We start from the raw sequence: 5,357 nt of genomic DNA, 5'->3' as shown, positions 1-5,357 counted from the left end.
AGAAAAATCAGATCAAAAAGGGGAAAAATGAAAAAGACAATAAAAAGCAAGCAAAGAACAAAAAAGTGAAAATATATTTTTGATCTATATTCAGGCCTGACAAGAAGCCTACATTCTTATGAGACAATATGGATACGATTGGTACCTACAGGATAGATACAGAATAGATGGTCGCTAGGTAGCCTATTCTCAATTATATTGAGAATATAATTTCTCAATCAGTGGTAGGCACAGAGAAGGCACTTCAAAGATCCCTATGTACTGACTTGATCAGATGGCTTTGCCACTCACCAGTGCACCAAGGTAGAGATAGGGAGAACAGCAGCCCTGGATGCTTAACATAAGGAACCACATTCAAGGGCAATCCCTACTCTACTACTACCTGACCAGTTTTTCACTTTGGTCCCTCTTGGCCTTGAGACCCCATCCCATCCTGTGTTTTCTCCACAGAGTACAGGAACAGTGATGGAAAAGCTGGCTCCTTTTAGGAAATCATCTCTGATCTCCACCCTCAGTATCAGTTATTTTCCAAATATTCTTCTAATGTCAAGTTTTAGCTGTTTCCCTTCATTATCTCCTCTTTACTCCATCACTTTGCAGGCAACAGGATAATGGATTTGAATCCATGGTGACTGTCTCATTCAAAGAATCGATTTTAGAGGCTCTAAGTCAGTGGAGTGTCCATTAGCAAGGGGATAGCTGCTACCATGATCATAAAAAAGAGGATTATGATTAGTAGGTGACAAAGAGCAGCAGCACTTCCTTTTCTCCTATGCTAAGGATACCAAAGGTAGCCCATCATTCCTGCATTTCCACTCAGGCCTTAGATTTCCTTCTGCTCACCCTCTCTGGCTTTCTTTAAGGGTCCAGTCTGGGCCAGCATGGATGATAATCAAGAACCACATGGTCCAGACCTCCTCTGGGCGTTAGAAAAACAGAGTTCAAGTCCAGATCTCATAACTCATTAGTTGTGTAGCCTCGAACAAGTCACTTCTCTGTAGCCTTCATTTACTGCTCTATAAAATGAGGCTAATATCACATGGTCATTGTGAGCAAAGTGCTTTTGAGAAACATAAAAATAGTTCATAAATATCATCTGTCATTTTACAAAGGAGGTACTAAGGATAAGAGAGGTGGATTGGATTGACTTGCTTCTAGCAGAAAAAAAGAATATTGGGATAGGAATGGGAAGACTTGAGTTCTGTATCTGTATCTGTGTGACTGACTGTAAATCATATCACTACAATGTGGACCTCAATTTCTTTCTCTGCAAAATAAGATTGGACAAAATATTTTTTTTCTCTTCCAGTGAGTTTATGGCAGAGACAAGTTTAGAACCCAGATCTCCATCCTCCCTATTTTGTGATCTTTTCATTTGCTGTTTCTTTTTCTTCTTCTTTTTTTTTGCGGAGGCAATTGGGGTTAAGTGACTTGCCCAGGATCACACAGCTAGGAAGCCCTGAGTTCAAATTTGGCCTCCTGACTTTAGGGCTGGTGCTTTATCCACTCTTGCCACCTAGCTGCTCCTACACTGTTTCTTAATAATAAAGGCATAAGGGAATCAACCATAGGAAAACTTGAAAGCGATCTAGATAACTGACAACTTTTAAATCATCACTTCCACCACAGATATCCTCATATCCTCAGACTCTGCTTTTGAGTGACTACTGGGAAAAGATGAGAGAATTATATTGTTGTTCAGTTCACGTCCAACTCTTCCCCATCTGGAATTTTCTTAAGGAAGATAATGGAGTGGTTTTATCATTTCCTTCTCCAGCTCATTTTACAAATGAAAAAACTCAAACAGGGTTAAATGACTTGCCCAAGGTTACACAGTAAGCTTCTGAGGTTGAATTTTATCTCAGATCTTTCTGACTTCAGGCCTAGTGCCATCTAGCTGCCACGTGAGTGAATAGTCCCACATAAAAAAGAGGATTTTTTAAAAGCAAGAGATGATTCTTTAATAGAGAAAGAGTGGAAGGGAAAATATTGGAGACATTTGTGTGGCTCCTAAGGGAGATTTATATCAGGAAAAAGGGAGTGTGGATCTTTTTGTTACTTATTTTGTTCTCTCCCTTGCTCTCCAAAAGTTTCTCAGGAATATAACTGAACATTATTTCCCTTGCCCATAGAGAATTATAGTGGGACAATCTTTGCTGAGAGAAAAGAGATTAGATCTTTCCATCCATCCAACCTTCCTTCTCTCTCCCTCCCTTCATTTCTTTCTTCTTGATTCCCTCTTTTTGCCTTCTTCAGTATCATTTATTTGGCTCTTAGTCTTCACACCTGTCTTATGGGGAGGGAAGCAAGGTCTTCATGAACTGATCAATGTGATTTAAAAGCACTGATGGGGAAGTGCAGATCAGGATACTGACTTTAATTAGAGCTGCACATAAGAATTAGGAAGATGGCTTAAAATAGCAATGGACAGCTCCAAAACTCATTTTGAGGACAACAAGGACCTTATTACAGAGGGCTTTGCGGGCTAGGATGGAAAGCTAGCCATGTTGGTTGACAGAATAAGGATCCAGAAAGATCTGAATCCAAAATGAAATTTAATGGCATAATTGTAAAAACCATATGCTTCAAAAATCAGCTTCACAAATTGTGAAATAGCAACTAAAATGAAAAAGACCCAGGGTGTTTGGTGGACTGCAAGCTCAGTATGCATCAACATTGTGGTATAGCAGCCATAAAGCCTAATGTAATCTTGTCTCTGTTAGTAAAGCTATAGTGTCTCAGATTAGTGAGGTGACAGCCCTTCTACTTAGACAACATGCAGAGTACCACATTCAGGTTTAGACATCCACTTTTAGGAAGGGCACTGATAAACTTTAGTATCTAGAATCCTAGGGTCACTAGGATGATGAATGACCTGGAGATTATGCAGTATGAGTTTTGGTTAAAAGAACAATTAATGTTTATTCTAAAGACTTGGGAGGTATTCCTTTCTTCTCATAATTGTAGGGATGTCACGTGGAGCAAGGTATTAGATTTGTTTTGCTTGGCCTCAGAGAACAAGACTAGGAGCCAAAGAGAGGAGAGTGTAAAAAGAGCAAATTTCTGTTTCACATAATGAAAAACTTACTAATAATTAGAGCTATCTAAATGTGGAATCAGTCAGCTTGGGAGGTAGTGGAGCTGCCTTCATTTGAAGCGTTCAAGATAAAGCCAGGATAACCATGTATTGGGTATATTGTACAGTAGATTTTTGCACTAGTTTAGTGTGGATTAGATAGTCATTGAGGTCTCTTCCAACTGGAGATTCTGTGATTCTTCTAAACAAATGATTACTGTAAGCCACATTAGGCTCAGTCAGATAAAGGTCTGACTCTTCCTAATCTGTTTTCCAGCTGGAGGTTAACTACATATATTAGAATAACAGGCACATAAAAGAACTTCCTCTTAAAGGTAAAATTCATTAATTTTCCTGATCTGATCCAGAAGATAGGGAAGGGCTGTCTATGAAACCAAAGAAATACAAAATGCAGATGGATTCAGAACTGGTTGCATGCTGGACTCACAGAGTAGTCAACAATGGTTTAAAACAACAGGAAGTCTCCAGTGGAGTGCCTAGGGATCAGTACTTGGTCATGAGCCATTTAACGTCTTCATCAATGACTTGGATAAGCTCATGCTCATCAAATTTGCAGATAACAAATTTAGGAAGGATAACTTGGATGGACAGTCAGAATTCAGGATCTTGACAAGCTAGCTTAATTTCAATAGGTATAAATGTCAGAGTTGACATTTGAGTACCAAAAAAAAAAAAAAAAAAAAAAAAAAAAAAAAAAAAATCAACTTCCTAAGTAAAGGGGAGATATATGTTTAAACAGTAGTTGTGAAAAAAGATTTAGGAGTTTTAGGCTTTGCAAGCTCATTGAGAACTGTAGCTGCCAGAGATGGACAGGTAATGGTCACTGACCTGTGGCATCCTGGAACCTACCCTGAACCACTATGGTGGTTCTAGGTACCAAAGGACATTAATAAAGAGGACAAGCAGCATGGAGAAAGATCTTAAGTTCATGCATATGAACAAAAGTTGAATGAATTAAAGGAAATTTTGTCCAAAAAAAATTCAAGGGAAGTATGATAATTATCTTCAGATATTTGAAGGACCAGACTTTTTTGACTCTTGCAGGTAGAATGAGGAACAATAGGTTAGAAAATAAAACTTGCTCACAAGGATTTGTTCACTAGTGGGATGGGCTTTCTCCAGAGGTAATGGGTTCCCTCCTCAGTATCCATTTAGAGACTGAGCCACCACTTGTTCTTAGGATATTATGATGGCATTAGTGTGTATTCAAGATCAGATGGCCTCTAGAGTATCTCCTAACTCTCACATTCTGGGATTCTCTGACTTTGGCATGTTCTAAAGCAGAGGGGAAAAAAACCCCCAAAACTTCTGAGCAGAGAAATCTTTTGTGAAATTGTTAGTCCAATTCACTCATTAGTTCCACAGACTTTCACTGAGTAAGTTTCAATAAGACAGGCACTGAATTCAAGGGGACACATATAATTTACCCAAAAGCTTGATGATACCAGTGTCCTTCCTTCATGATGATGGAATAAGTGTTAATCCCCGTTTGAATAGTGTGGTGTCGGGGACTGGGCACTGGACTTGGAAAATTGAAGATATTGTATTCTTGTCCTGCTTTATACTATGTGACTTTGGGTCAGCTACTCTGGGCCTCAGTTTCCTTATCTATAAAACAGGTGGTGGTAATAATGATCTGGAGTTTAAGGGATCTCTGATCCTATAATCAGATATGATTTAGAAGTTTGCAGACATATGTTACCTAATTTATACCAGGACTTGGTGCAGTGTACCTAGGCAAGCACTATTTGCCTACTTCCTTGGGAGATCCCAAGGCTAAAAGGGGAAAAAAAAGAGGGCATATGGCTTGAGAAGCCCCCCTTCTCCTAAGGTAAGTTATCTTCCCAACAAGCTAATCTCACCCTCACCCACTTAATTACTTTATTGAGATAGTGTCAATATCAGGTCATATCTTGATATCAGATCTGCAAGTGCCTCTGTTTTGGTGTATAGTTCATGGAATAGTTCTTCTTGGTAACAAGATTGTAGCCTCAACTTGGTGTAATTTGACCTGGGAAGAGGGAGATTTAAATAGCTGAGGGTATTTGATTCAACCCCTCCAAATTTTAGAGATGACACCAGAGGGGAATTTCTTGCCCAGATACATAACTATTGACACTGGCAAGATTAGAACTCTGGCCTTGTAAATGTTGTTCTAATGACATTTAGGCCTTGTTTTGCACTGACCTTTCATTGAAATTGTGGTAGTTAAAAGTTTTTACACCTCCATTTCAAGTAAATTGCTTTGGTCAACATTCAA

This window comes from Sarcophilus harrisii, chromosome 4 (genome assembly GCF_902635505.1).
Source record: "Sarcophilus harrisii chromosome 4, mSarHar1.11, whole genome shotgun sequence".
Lineage (NCBI taxonomy): Eukaryota > Metazoa > Chordata > Mammalia > Dasyuromorphia > Dasyuridae > Sarcophilus > Sarcophilus harrisii.
The sequence above is the reverse complement of the archived record's forward strand: the minus strand, read 5'-3'. Positions refer to the sequence as shown.